The sequence below is a fragment of the Chrysemys picta genome, chromosome 10 (assembly GCF_011386835.1).
Source record: "Chrysemys picta bellii isolate R12L10 chromosome 10, ASM1138683v2, whole genome shotgun sequence".
Classification (NCBI taxonomy): domain Eukaryota; kingdom Metazoa; phylum Chordata; order Testudines; family Emydidae; genus Chrysemys; species Chrysemys picta.
The window spans coordinates 37,549,784-37,564,478 of NC_088800.1; the positions used below are offsets into that span (position 1 = coordinate 37,549,784).

At 50.6% G+C, this 14,695-nt stretch overlaps 1 protein-coding gene across 11 annotated transcripts in view; it reads right to left on the reverse strand.

Moving 5' to 3' along the window:
- Nucleotides 1-14,695, reverse strand: part of LINGO1 (leucine rich repeat and Ig domain containing 1) — a 464,359-nt gene that overhangs the window by 145,145 nt on the left and 304,519 nt on the right. The gene's annotated exons all lie outside the window — the stretch shown is intronic.

The following is a 14,695-nucleotide window of genomic DNA, read 5'->3' on the forward strand; positions in this document are numbered from 1 at the left end:
AAGGACTGAGCTAAGCCTCTTGCCCTGGCATAGTGGGAAGACTGTTTATCTCATAGAGCTGGGCAGGGAATTTCTCATCAGCACTCTCCTCCGGTCTATCTACTTTCATTATTTATATGGCCCGCATTATCCCAGTATCAGAGCACCTTAAACATTAATGAGCCCCCCGGAGGCGGGGAGTGCCATTATCCCTATTTTACAGACAGGAACGGAGTCAGAGATTAAGTGACTCACCCAAGGTCACACAGGAAGTTTGCGGCAGAACTGGGAAATAAACTCGGATTCCAAGTATAATGCCTTATCTACAAGACCAACCTTCCTTTAGCTTCCAGGGGATCTTTCTAGTGATGAGTGGTAGGTTTGTTCTAAGCACAGAATCGTTCCAATCCCGTGACAATCTTCCCATGACATTTCACATAAACATCTGGGCAATTTTGTATCCCTCAAATCCCATCTCATCTGTGAAATTAAATCAAATGGCTGTTTTGTATCAGAAACACGCCAGAAGATGAATTCCCACCTTCACCTCTGGCTGGGCAGGGGCCTCCTCTTTCACTGGGAAAGGAGCCTCATGTGGAAGCACGTAATGTGTGAAACATGCCTTCATAATGAGCTCCTAATGACATGGGAAAAACCTCCCATTTCAGGTGACTTTGCCTTTTGCTGCAAACCTTCCAGGTCTCTCTGCAGCTGGGTCAGTCTGGTTCTTTGGGAAAGTTCCCAACACATGAGAAAGGGCTGGCTTAACTCTCAACTCGATGTAACAGGCAGGAAGCAGCAACCCAGCTACAGAGGCAAAGCATATTTCCCAGGCCCAGCATAGGCAGAGGACGTTATCTCATGCCTGCAAGGTCACAGGGAAATCACACTTTTTTTCTTTGTTTTGTTATAAAATGCAGGCCAAACCCAGAAAGTTAACCAATGGGATCCCAGCAAGCACAAGAACTAAGGTACCATGTATCAGATGATTGGCTGAGTTGCCTCTGATGTCGCTATCTCACCACAGACAAGATGTTCATAACAGTCCTGAAATGTCGTTGTAAGCTTCAAAGCCATCTCACTCCCACCCTCCCATGCTTCTCTCGTCTGTTTCTTCCAACGAAGCAGACTCTTTCACAAACAAACATGCAGGGGGGCACAAAGAGGGTTTTCTCTAGGATTTCAATACAACCATATTGTTCTCATTCACATATTCAGCTATATCATTCAGAGATCAAAAGCCTAACACAGTAGTGCCATCACAGAGACCATGAAAAAACACCATAATGAGCTAGTGACTCAAACTTCCCTTTCCTTCTTCTACTTGCTAATTGAATGGACCCAGGCATTTTTAATTTCCCCATCACGATTGTATCTAGGCACCATGAACTCTTTGGCAATGTGTACAGCCCAGTTACGCCTGTAGTATTTGCTCGCTCTTTCTCCCCTACCGCCATACATATAAGCCCCGTTTATTATACAAAGGTTTTTATTAAATAGCACCAACGAGATGACAACCTTATTCCCTTGGGCTGTGCTCTCATCTGACCTCCTTAGCTAAGCAGAGTTGGGCCTAGTCAGTACTTGGATGGGAAGCCATCAAAGAAAACTTAGCAGCTGTCAGAGTGGTGTGGGAGTTTCAGTAGATGGTGCCTTTCCTTCCAAACCAATGGTGCTGGAAACCTGATTCTTCTCTCAGCAGTGTAAATCAGGAGCGACTCCATTGGAGATCAGTGTAATGTTATGAGAAGAGAATTAGGGCTACTTAGTTTTGGGCAAGGAGTAAAATCAATATGGGTGTTAAAGATTCCAATCTTTTTTCAAGATGCAAAGGTATTTTGCAAGGTTGTCAGACCCAGCGCCCCAGTGCCCTCCTGGTTTGGGTTTGAGTTGCACCAGTCTGCCTATGCAAATTTCCCCCGCACTTTCAGTGTGATGCAGTAGCCTTCTGCACTGTTGTGTATGGGACTGTTGACAGTGAAACAGCAGCTGCATTTCAGTGGCCGGTGACGTGATTTGTGCATGGAAACATCAGGCTGTGGTTTTGGAAAGCGCTCACTCAATAGGCTGGAAATGCAGCGTTGGGCATTGCTGGCAGGAGGGCACGTTTCAAACCCAAATGGCAACAGTTGACACTCATCCAACTGAAGATGAGAGAATCCCAGCTCCTCAGTGCAACTCGTGACCCCCCTCCCGCCCCGGCCTCTACAGCCTCTTGAGGGGCCTTTCTTCAGCCTACTCTCACCTGGTAGATACTTCCCACTGCTGAGCTGCAGCAATCAGTCTCCCTGGGGCTCCGATGCACCCCAGGTTCCTGTCTTCAAAGGAGACAATGTAGCAGCTCACAGGAAGGACCCTGGGGGTGCTGCAGAGCCCACCCCCACCATGGCATTGACTTTTTGCATATCTAAAACCTTCCCCTTCCTTTCTAAAACCTCTGTGTATGTGTGTGCGCACAAGAAAGACAGAGAGGGTATGAAGACAGGGCCTGATGCAAAGCCCACTGGAGGCACTGGGAGTCTTTGGCTTGCCAAGTCTCCAGGATTGTCCTGGAGTCTCCAGGAATTAATGATGAATCTTTAATTAAAGACTATGTCATGTGATGAAACCTCCAGGAATACATCCAACCCAAATTAGCAACCCTACTTTCCACTGACTTCTGAGAGCTTTGGAAGCAAGCTTTTAGTGCTCACATAAGTGAAGGAAAAATTGCTTGGCTTGGGCCAGGCATAAGCAGATATTGTGCAATCTACCAACCCTGCTGCAGCATGACCATTGCGCCTTCATTCCAGCCTGCAGTGCCCCTTGCTATTCTCCTTCCAGGGCTCCGTGAAGCATAGACCGTTGCGCCGGCTGAATTCCATGGCGCTTATTATTTTTGTGTGTATGTGCACAAAATGGAGGCTCCATTCTATATGCGCTCCATGCTTGGAACCATCACTGCCTTCAGCTGGCAGAACGGCTGGGCCTCACCCGGAGCAGCCACTTCCTTGGCCCCAACAGAGAAGGGCCAAATCCCTGAGCCCAGAAGATCTGGTGGAATTCTGACAGAGGCAAGTTTGTTTCCCTGGCTTGCTACAGAAATGCACTCGGGCTGGAGTCATGGGGTTTAGCACATTTGTTGTATAATATATGAACTTGTACCAGTTTTATAAGCCCCTCCTGACTCAAATCGCATTGTAATTCTAAACAGCCCTAAACTCATTTAAATCCTAATAAAAACACTGCCCTGCATTTGCATTCGCTGCTCGCTGGTCCCTGCGGCTGCCGTGACAGCGGTTCCTGTGGAATTGATAATGCTTGGGACTTTGTGTACCGGAAACCATCTTTCAAACCCGAGGTAGGGATCTGAATTTAATGGAGTGACACAAAAATAGATGCAGGAAACGGGCCCCCAGACCAATTTGGGATGATGCACAGAGCAGTCAGGAGAAAATAGAGCAACTATCAGGAGAGCCAACTTCTTCCAAGCCCTCCCCCCATTCCCTGTTCCCTAATGGATTACCTTTCTCCTCTCTATGGCCATACGGCAGGGGGAGCAGGACTGGTTCCCTTGCTCCTGCAGCCCGGGTGCGCTGTATTGTTCACTCCAAGTGCAAAGTGAGTTTATTTTAGGGAGCACAGAAAGGATTTTTATAAAGAGGCCAGAGAATGAGGAAGGGAAAAGCACAGCAGACTTTTTTCACCATGAGCTGGTTAGAAGCTGAAATGGAGTGGAAGCTGCGGGAAACCCTGACTCCTTTATATTGGCTATTCCCTCAGAGTCCCCCACACCATCTCCTCTGAAATGTCTGGCTCCCCCCACAAACCTGACAATGGTTGGGCTCACCCCTGGGCTGCATCACCTATGTACATTTCTTCTCCGAGCCAAACTAGTAGTGACATCATAACACTGTCATTTGCATCACATTGTTGCAAGACTCTTGCTGCACCATGGCAGGCAATCACATGGCTTCACAAGCTCATGCTGATGCAGGTCCCTGCAGAGATCTGCTGATGCTTTCACGGACATGAAAATTTTGCTTGCAGCATATGATACAACTCTCTCAAAATCAGGAGATGGGCTAGATGGAGAGGCAGGCTAGAATAGGGAGCAAGCATCACAGGGTTCTCTGCTAATTGCTGGGGCACCCCTCATAGCTGTATTTGGGGAAGCAGCTCTTGTCCAATCTAGCATCCGCTTCCATCATTCACTCACACAGCGGCCTGTGTCTCTCTGCAACTTGGGGTACTCCCTCTCTTTGCGACTCAGCCCTCCAGCTTGGTCACCATATACTTCCCCCTTCCTGGGGTACCAAAGTCCTTCCAGACCAGCTGTCCTTTTGGTGTGTTCTATAATCCTGTGCCACTTCCCAGGGACTTGTAGGAGAACCTGACTCACCTGCTACTGCTTGTTCCAGCCCAGGGATCCTAGAATCAGCAGCCCACTTCTACACAATCTCTAACCTCACCACTCATTCCCTGGGCTGCTTCCTACTCCACTCCCACAGGCTTTTTCTCCATGCTTCAGGGTAAACCCTTCCATCAGAGCCCAAGAGCAACAGCTGACTTCCCTACTGCAGCCTCTATCTGCTGCAAACTTCCTGGCTTTATCCCTTAACCAGCATCTCCCCCAGCTGGGCTTTATCAGCTACTAGTCACTTTTAATCAAGCCCACTCTCCACCAGGTGCAGTCTCTGAGGTTAATTGGCCCTAGCTGTGCAAACACCCCAACACAGGAAGTAAGTGCAGGACTGGAAGGTGGAGATGAATTCTATTCCTGGCTCCAACACTGATGCCCTATGTGGCCCTGGGAAAATCACTTAACCTCTCTGTGTCTCTGTTCCCCCTCTTTAAAATGGGGGTCATAATAATCATTGTACTCATCTCAGACAAGGACTGGGAGGGTATTGTTAATGCCTGTACAGCCTCTTGTCTGGTACCTGTTAAATGCCATAATGGCAGGGGGGGAGGGATAGCTCAGTGGTTTGAGTATTGGCCTACTAAACCCAGGGTTGTGAGTTCAATCCTTGAGGGGGCCACTTGGGGATCTGGGGCAAAATAAGTACTTGGTCCTGCTAGTGAAGGCAGGGGGCTGGACTCAATGACCTTTCAAGGTCCCTTCCAGTTCTAGGAGATGGGATATCTCCATTAATTAAATCAAAACAACCTTTGACAGCTGGAGAAAGTTGGCACAAACTCTTATGTCTACACTGGAACAACCCAAAACCCTGAAACCAAGCACTCTTGAACTTAGGGAAAATTTGCATCCGGCTCTGAACTTTGGGGCTGGGGTCCCTCTCTGCCATCACAGCTGGGCAGAGCTTCCAGATTCGCCTGCTTGGAGGTTTCATTACAAACTCCAAAATCACCCAACTTGGTGCTTTGAGATGAGGTTTGGGGGTGGTTCAAAATTAAATCTCAGAAGCAAAACTCAAGGGATAGAATGAGCTGAAATTACAGCTCTAGTGGCCACCCTACAGTACCTGGACTCGGGCGAGGCAATCCCGACACTAACTGCTCACAGTGCCCTGATGCTAAATGCAACACCAGGGCACTAACATGGAGCCATGACATGAACAGCCAGGTAGGAACACCATGAAACGCTTGGGCACTCAGGGCCTGACTTCTGAAAGTACTCATACCCAGCAGCTCCTGCTGAGAACAGCAGAGACTTCTTCCTCTTTGACCCCCCGAGAACAATGGGGAGCCCTTCCCCCCCCCCCCGGAGAACAAAGGAAGCTGCTCAGTTCTGAGCCCCTTTGAAACCAGGTCCCTTCACTGAGGTGTCCAAATGGGAGCGGAGCTCTTTAGAAACCCTGGCTCTGTCTGCAGGTGCTGAGCCCTCCTGGATTTCTGGCCTTCAGCACTTCTGTGCCCGGGTTCCCATAACAGCCTTGTCTCCGCCAGCTACGGGAGTTGCAATCTCAGCTACAGCCCACAGCAATACAGCACCCACTTGGCCAAATCCCCCCCCCCCATATGGTGCCACCCCCCTTGGGAGCCCAGGGCTGCATTTGGCCCATGGCATCGCCCCTCACACCACAGCGCTGTGTTTTACACCCCCTAAAGCTGGCCTGCACTGTGCATTGAGATTTGGGGGTTCTCACTTCAAAGGCTCCTGCTGGCCACGGGAGGTGACAGCCGCAGCCAGCGCTAACAGGATGAAGCGGCTGTGGTCCCTTTCCCCAAGTCTCTTTGATACCCATGTGTTTACTGCAGACAGCAGTCCAAGGAATTCTATGATTCTAAGGAAGGAACAATGGCCAGGGGCCTTCCTCTCCCCACCTGTTCCCGGGCATTATCAGCACATAGCACTCGGCAAAGCAATCCGGATGGCTGCCGATGAACCCCTCTCTCTTCAGCTTCTCTTAACAAGCAGCTGTCAGCTCACATTTAGTTGTTTGGGGGAAGCAGGAGCAAGAAAAGTCTCCACAGACTGCTCCAGCCTCTCCACATTCCCCCAGCTACAGCTTCTTACCAAGCCAGCGCCGCTTCGCTCCCCCCTTGGCTCTCCCTTTCCTGCCTTGCTGGCTTCTTCGCCCCCTCTCCTGAGTCTATTTCTCTTTCCCTCAGCCATTGTTCCTCTGCCAGGTGCACGTCTCTCTCCCCCTGGCTTGGATTTTGCAGTCAAGTCTCCTGCATCTCATCTCCCATCTCTGTCTCCTTTCCATCCTCCCTCTAGTCTCCCTCTCCCCCTTTGTCTGCCCCCATCCTTCTTTTCCCTCCCCCCCCAAAGCTGTATGTGTCATTATTGTCTGCGATGACACTAAAAAGCTCCCATGAAACAATGAGATTATGAGCTAGGCCTTCACGGCGATAGAATTACTAATTATTACTGAGATAAATGGGAATATCAATGATGAAAGTCAATATTATTGTCTTCTTTGTTCCTGTTTGTTTTATTTGTAGATGAAAAGAACACTCTGCCTGTCTCCCCAGGATGTGGCTGTGAGCTGGAACAGTTCCTATTGGCAGGCGCACGCAGAGCCAGGCTGGGATAAGAAATCATATTACACACATGCTTGCAAAGGGCTCTTTAAATCAACTGCTCTACCAAACACCATTGTCTTTGATTAATTCATAAAATGCCAGCCACCTCCTTTCCCCCACTCCAGCACACGGAGGGGGGCAGGCTGAATCGTGGGATATGCTGTGGTACTGAAAAGGCTCCCTGATTTGAGTGTTTAACTCCCCCTGCCTTCGTCACAGAGGCAATGCTGGGACTAGTCCCAGAGGCTGCAAGTCAGGGGACTGGGGGTCTATTCCAATGACTCCCTGTGTGACCTTGGGACGGTCCCTTAAATCATGGCTGGGGTCAGTAAAGTGACTGTAAAGACAGCACTTTCTCATTCAGCATTCTGCTCCCTCCTGAGTCACAGTTGCTGAATTTAGTGACAAAATAGTTGTTTCTACTCCTATTCGCCTTGCGGCACCAATACAGCTAAGAAAGAGTGAACTCAATTCTAATTCTGGCTCCCATAGCACCAAGGGAATAGCTCCAACAGCAGACCATTTCCCCTGGGGTGTACACAGTGGCTCACCTCAGTGGTGTCCTACCTACCCCTCTCACCCACCTTTGGTGGCAGGGGTGCTGATGCTTGAGGCAGACAACTCCAAACCTGGAGTGAGTCTGCAGTGTTGGCAGCTTGAAAACCCAGCCTTGTACCTGTAGAGTGAGCAATGAAGGGGAACCCCCTGGTACCATTTCTAGCAGCATGTTTCAGAGGAGACGGGACCACCAGCTTTCCGGGCCCGTCTATGCTAACTTAGCATGGCTCCTTCCCACGCTTTGGGGTATCGGTGTTATGACGGGACTGCTCTCTAGCATGGTGACAGCACGGCTGCAATCAAACCCCACACTCCTACCCATGGCAGACAATCATGCTAACACTTCCTTGTTACTCTTCTAGATGGGGCCTCCTCTGCCTCAGCTTCCCCCCACCTATCACACGCGGATAATGACACCTACCCACTTCTGCCAAGTGCTTTGAGAGCCTCAGCTGAAAAGTGCTCTAGAAATACACAGCACTGACTGAGGTGACATCTGGAGGCGTGGCCTGCCATTTCAGGAGCTGCCATTCTGTTTGAGGGGGTGGGAATGCAGCGAGCACACCATCACACCCGTGGCCCAAAAGCTATTAACAGGCCACCAAGGAACACAGGGGATCTGCCGGCAGTTGGTCTCCAATTAAATGTCAAGTGTTTCCTCATAGTAAAACAGCCCTTGGCTCTCAGTAATGTAAGCTCTGTGTCCTGCACATCTGCCCTCTGTGCGTCCCCATCATACACACTGTGCTACACAGCTGAACAATGCCAGTGCAGATCCTAGTGCACTTGTGGGATGGGATCCCCATCACCAGTGCACTACCAGCGCAGACCCTAGTGCACTGGTGGGATGGGATCCCCATCACCAGGGCACTACCAGCACAGACCCTAGTGCACTCAGATGGTAAGATATCCTTTGCACAGCTAATAAAGCTTATGCTCTAATAAATTTGTTAGTCTCTACGGTGCCACAAGTACTCCTGTTCTTTTTGCACAGCTAAACACCCTCTCCCTCCAACCACACCACAATCCAGATTCCCAGACACCATGGAGTGTGTTGGCACCAACTCCCCACTTACATTATTTTAATATGGTAACTTCTCTCCTAATCGGTACAACCTCCCCCCACCCAGCACCTCTCTGTGTTAACAAGGACAAATGTTTCTTCTGCCTCTCTCCAAATGCAGTGAAATCTGGAGAATTGGAAAAAGCCTTGCAGGAGTAATTACGCCACTTTTTAAAAAAAGGAGCAGCATGTCTTGAATATTTCATGGAAGGTAATTTTTTTAAAAGCTTTTTTAAAATCCTTTTTTCCCCTTTGTGCATGTCAGGGTGTAATTAACCATAAAGTATCAGAGCGTAAACCAAAAGGAATAAACTGCAGCGCAGCCCCATCTCGCTCGCTCCCTTTTCCACTCTGGTTTTTCCCCTCGTTTAACACTAATGTGACATTCTGAGCTGCGTGTATGAGACACCATCTCCTGTTCAGAGTCGGGAAGTCGCTGTCCGATGGTTGGAAAAACCTCCAGCAGCTTCTAGCCTATTTTTAACCCAAATCCCCCTGAGTCATGGATGCCTGAGATTTACTGTCCCCCCCACACCAACCTGTTGGGGAAGAGCAGTGCAGGTGCTGCATGGCTTGGGGCACCGGTGGCGAGCACTGGGAGACTGCTAGTCTTTTAGCTGTCTGGGCTGGGAGAGGGAATAAGAGGGGTTAAGGCAGGTTTTTGCAAAAACTTCTCCTCCTTTCTCCTGCCCCTCTCTCCCCCAACCTTCTCCCCTCACCAGCCGTTGCCCTCTGCATGCCCCCCTCCACCAGTGCAGGGAGCAGTGGATGGACAGGCAGCACAGACCTTGCCCCTCAAGGGTGTCGGGGGAGCAGTGGGAGGAGAAGGGAGACGCTGCTCCCCTTTGAGACCTTGGTGCAGCAGCTCTGTGGACAGTTGTCCATGTGCAGAGCAGTCACTGGCATGGCAAGATGGCTGGATATGCCCCCCAAAACTAGCTCCAAAGCAAGATGCCTGGCAAAACGGGGGGGGGGGGGCGCAGAGAGATTTCCCTCCCCCCCCCCTTTACCTTGCATCAATTGCACTGTTCTCTGGCAGTCTCTCCGCTGGATCCTGACCTCGAGTGCTCTGGGGCACTCCATGCAGGGCAGGTACTGAGCCCCAGAGTGCAGGGGATCCAGCAGAGAGGGTGCAGGAGATGCAGGGCTCCGATTACCAACTCCACCTCTGGAGAGGGGCAAGTGATTGTGTCCTTTAGACAGAGGAGCTGTCGCCCAGGGCCGAAGAGAGGTGCAGGCTGCTCAGTGAGCAAGGGGAGAAGTGTGGTGTGAAAGGGTGGCAGGCGGGGGAGAGGTTTGTGAGTGGAGGGAAAGCACCGGGGGAACAGCTGGCAGTCAGGGGAGGGAGGCTCAGGATGTTTTGCAACACCCTGGAACTTCAGGGATATTCCCTAATTAAGAGCAGTGCAAGGGCCCCACCCGAACAGCCAGTCCTGTGCCCGGACCCAAAGTCCATCCTAGTAGCTGGAAACCCCCCCCCCCCCAAATTTCACCAGGCTTTGGATCAGCCCCCCTGTGCTCTCAGGAGTGCAGGGGGCTCGGGGAGGAGGCCCAGCTGTTGCCTGCCCTCCATCCCTGGGCCTCATAGTGAGGCCAGTGCACTAGGGAGATGAACCTGCTCCATCCGGCACAGGAGACAGCCCAGGTGGAGAGCGTGACAGCACTGCGTGGGGTGCTCTTCACATATATAATGACAGTCTCTGCCCCAAAGCTCACAGCCTAACCTCCCTTTGCCCATCCCACTCTGGGCAGGTCATATTATGATCCTCATGGCACAGCTGGGGAAACCGAGGCACAGAGCAGTTCAGTGCCAATGAGCCAAGTCCTCAGCTGGTGTAAATCAGCCAAGCTATGAGGATCTGGCCCACCATTTTCAAAATTGGGTGCCCACATTTGGGTGTTTACACCCCTCTGTAGGCACCAGATAGAAACGTCCCAATTCTCAGAGCCCTGAATATGAACTGGTACTTTGGGTGCTTAAAGGGAAGTGCCTATTTTAGCCTAAACGATTCAATCACAGAGCAAGTTCCTGGGAAGAAAAGCTTCTGACACCCATTAGGCCAGGCCAGTGATCAGACCTGGAGCTCCAGACTGAGCCGCCCATCCCCACTTCGCGCCTGGGTGGGGGGCTCAGGAGCCGGCATTCCTGTTAGCAGCATTAACACAGCTGCATTTTTTCAGAGTAGAACATTTCTTAGTTGTTCTGAAACTCCAGCACCAGGCAGGGTCACCCAGGGCATCTGGCTCAAAACCTCCCATGGCAGCGGATGCCAACCCCTCTGGATCCAGTCCGCATTCACAGGGGGGTCTTTGAACAGTGCTACTAATCCTGTTAGCTCCCAGACACTTGAGCAGCACTGGGTCTTTTGTTAGCACTCACCTTCATGCTGAGGGACAGCCGTTGCATACACAATGCGACTATCAGATTGTGCGGCCTGTCTGTCTCACCTGCCTATTAGCATTTTGCACTATTAATATTTATTTTTGCTAATGTGATACCAAAAAAAGTCTCCTCATGTTCATGCCTGGTGCTGGTTTGACCTAGAAGGTGGCGTGGGACGGAGAAAAGTAACAGGCAACAAATTCAAGCTAGGTTTCTTTCTGGGATATTGGGGAGAGGGTGGGGAGATATGTCTCATGTGGAGAAGGATGAAATGAGAGAGGGGAAAGGGAGGCTGTATATCCTAGTGCACTGGGCACTAGACTGGGGCTCCGGGGAACAGGGCTCCGTCTGAGTGACCTCAGCTGAGGGCCTGTCCTCACTGCAGAGCTAACGGCTCCCAAGTTAGCATAGTTTCAGAGAGAGCGGCCACCCCATGACATCACCCTCAAGTACGCAGAGCTGGCGAGTTGTGCTGCCCAGAGCTTTACCTCTGTCCCCTCAGGCCAGCCAGCTGGAGTGACAGCACCGCCTGCCCTGAGTTCAGGGGTGTGTGTGCAGGTGGGAGTCGGGCAAGGCCAGAGTCACTGCCCCTCGCATCCTTTGTCCATCTTGTCTAGTGGAGAAGCCCTGGAGAGAAGGGACTGCCTCTCGCTACAGGGCATAACAGAGGGGCCCTCAGCCTGGTTGGCACCACTGTGATCTGAATAATAATAAATGGAGGACGAGAGTGTAACAGCTAAGGAAGCTGCCTGTTCTCCTCCTCAACACCCTCATGAAGCTGGGCTGAGCCTATTACTGCCTCTCCCTCTCCGCTTTCCTTCCTCTCCCCCCGTCCTCCTACGTGCTCCATAACATTCAGGCCATTTCCTCACAGTTCTGAGCACTTCTATTAACAGAACCTGTGAAGGGAGGTTACAGCAGCTCTCTCCTCTGTCACATTCTCTCCTTCCCCTGGCTCTCTCCTCACTTCTCTTCCCCCATCCCCTCCAGCCATATCATTTCTTAAAATCCCGAAGCAGCAACTTCCTAGTTCCACACTTTGCCCCTTCTCCGGGGGACCTCTCCCCCACCTCTGTCCTCTGGACCATTCCCTCCCAACTCGGATAGGGGGGCTGGCACTCTGAGGGGACTGCTGGGCTCGGGCTGGCATCTCCTGCCAGGCATGGAGATTAGGTTTGCTCTCATTGATTTTCCTCTCGGAGCGAGCAGACTGTTCAGCAAAATGAAGTTATTGGTAGATGGAATGTTTTCTCCGCCTGACAACTTATATTGTTCTCTCACAAAGTGCTGACCTGCACAATGGCGTGCGATCCCTGGATAGACATGTTTCTGTAATGGAGCCGGCGCTTCCCCCTCCCTCACCTTTGATCCTGGCGCTGTGTCATGCCAAGATCTCTAACTCATCCCTTTCTCTCTCACTTCTATTCCTCTTCCACATCCCTTTCTCTTCCCCCCGGCCCTCTCCCCGTCTCCCTCCCTCCTTTGACTGGTTCTCCCATTGCTGACATTCCCAGAGCCCCCTTGGGAGCTGCTGGTACCCTGCTGCAGTCAGAATGGGGCCCTGAGAGTGTGGAGGTGGAGGGCTTAGCTGGAGCAGAAGGGGATGGAAGTGGATAAGGAGCTGATGGCCAGGGATACATGGCAGCTGCACCTCCATGTGGAAAACAGAGGGGATTCCTAGGGCCGGCTAGAGCCAGGCAGCAGGGTACTGCAGCCTCTTCTCTGATCAAGTTCCACCCTCCGTTCTGGCCATCTGCTGACACTGGTGGCAGGAGCCTGGCAAGGCGCTATGCCCTCTGCCCCACCAGTCATGAAATATGGCTCTTCAGGAATCTCCTGATGGGCAGCAAGCGGAGGGTGGGGAATCTAGCGCCAGCTTCCACCTGCCACTACAGCAAAGCAGAAGAGGAAGCGGAAAGACACTCTGTTCCAGTGAATCTCAGGAGATAGGAGAGCGAAGAACAAGAGAAAGGAGCACCAGGAAGGGAACCAGGGGATTATTCCTGGCTCTGCTCCTGACTTGCTGGGCAAATCACTGCCTGGCTCCCATGCCTCACTTTCCCCATCTCTCCAATGGGGACATCACTCACCTCACTAGGCACTGTGAAGGGCTTAATACATTGAGGCTTGTAAAGCCCTTTGGGACCCTCATTCTCGTTTGACATTTGAGGGCCAGATACTCAGCTGGTGTGAACCAGTGTAGCCCCACTAAGTTAGCACAGCTGAGCTACACACCAGCTGGGGATCTGGCTCTGAAATCCCATGCCCAGTCAGGAGGAAAAGATGTTCAAAAAGCAGCTGTGTTAGTATAGGGAGGGAACATTGCGTGGCAATGCTGCTGTGTCCTGCCTGTAGGCAGCTCTGACAGGGGTGTGAGGAGTGACATTTAACATGAGCTTTGGGGGTGGAGAGGGGGGCATGCACCCCTTAATCACTCAGCTGAGCTGCAGCAGTAAGAGGCTGGGGGGTGGTTTGTGATCAAACATATGCTGCTGAGCAAAAAGGATGGATATTTGTGCACGTGTCACTCTGCATTCACGTCTGTATGGCAGTCCGGGTGCAAGTGAGAGGAGCATGGAGGGCAGCAGCCTGTATGCCTCTGGGGCTGAATTCCAGAAGTGTTTGGTAACAGATTCGGAGTGTGGCTGCGGTATCACCTGCCACATTAGCTACATGAAACTCGCTTGCTGATGGAGCTATTCAAATAACATGGAAGAGACCAAGTCATCCCCAGGTAGAGATTGGATGGATGGGAACCATTAGGTTGCCAACTTCCAGCAATCTAGTCATACTATATGTGGTATATTAATTTGCTCCATACAGCAGAGTTGAAAACTGCCAATTATTTTTTTTTGAAATTTCTATTGACAAACAATTGTTTTGTTCCCTCCCTCAACGAAAAACTGAAACCGAAAAAACTTGTTTTTGAAAACCATTTTTGGTAAAAGTTTTCAGTTTGGTAAAAGTGCTCAGTATTCAAAAACCAACCAACAAAAAGATAAAAACCCCAAAACAGAACCAAAATATTGGTGTTCATTTTTTTTCATAGAACAATTGGAAAATTTTGGACCAAAATAGAAATTTTCCATTTTAGTAAAACAAACATTATTTTGTTCAAAATAGTGTTTTGATAAAAAAAATCTTGACCAGTTCTACTGGGCTCCATGCAGAACTGTCAGTCCACATTCACCCCAACCCAGACAGAGAGGAGCCATTCTCTCTTGGATTGAGAAGGAAATTCCATCCATATGTTCATTCGCTCCTTGGCATTCCAAAAAAACCCAGCCTGCAGGATTCCCTCTTTTGGGGTTAAAGTATAATGTAGTGCCTGTGCAAATTTTGTGGGCTTCTTTGCCCTGTGCATCCCCATCCTTAATCTCCAGCCACCCCTTTTCTGCTGAAGAGACAGTGAATCTTGTTACAGCAGATTGCAACCTTGAGCAGCCAAAGGCTCTACCAGAGTAGGGCTCTGTTGGTGCTCCAAATCCTAAATCACCAGTATGATAAAATATGACTACTGCCATATGCCAACCCAAGTCCTCTACATGCTGGTTCATATGCATGTTTTTCTCGTTCTGTACTGCTGGATGGATATTCACCCTCTCCCCCAACCCTTCCCATTGTGGAGTTCCCCTTAAACATTGGGCATGACGCCAAGGCAGTGGCACATCTTGTTGCAATCCGGGATTGGTAGACGCATGTGCCTGCTGACAAATGATCCCAGTAATCAGCCTTCTGTT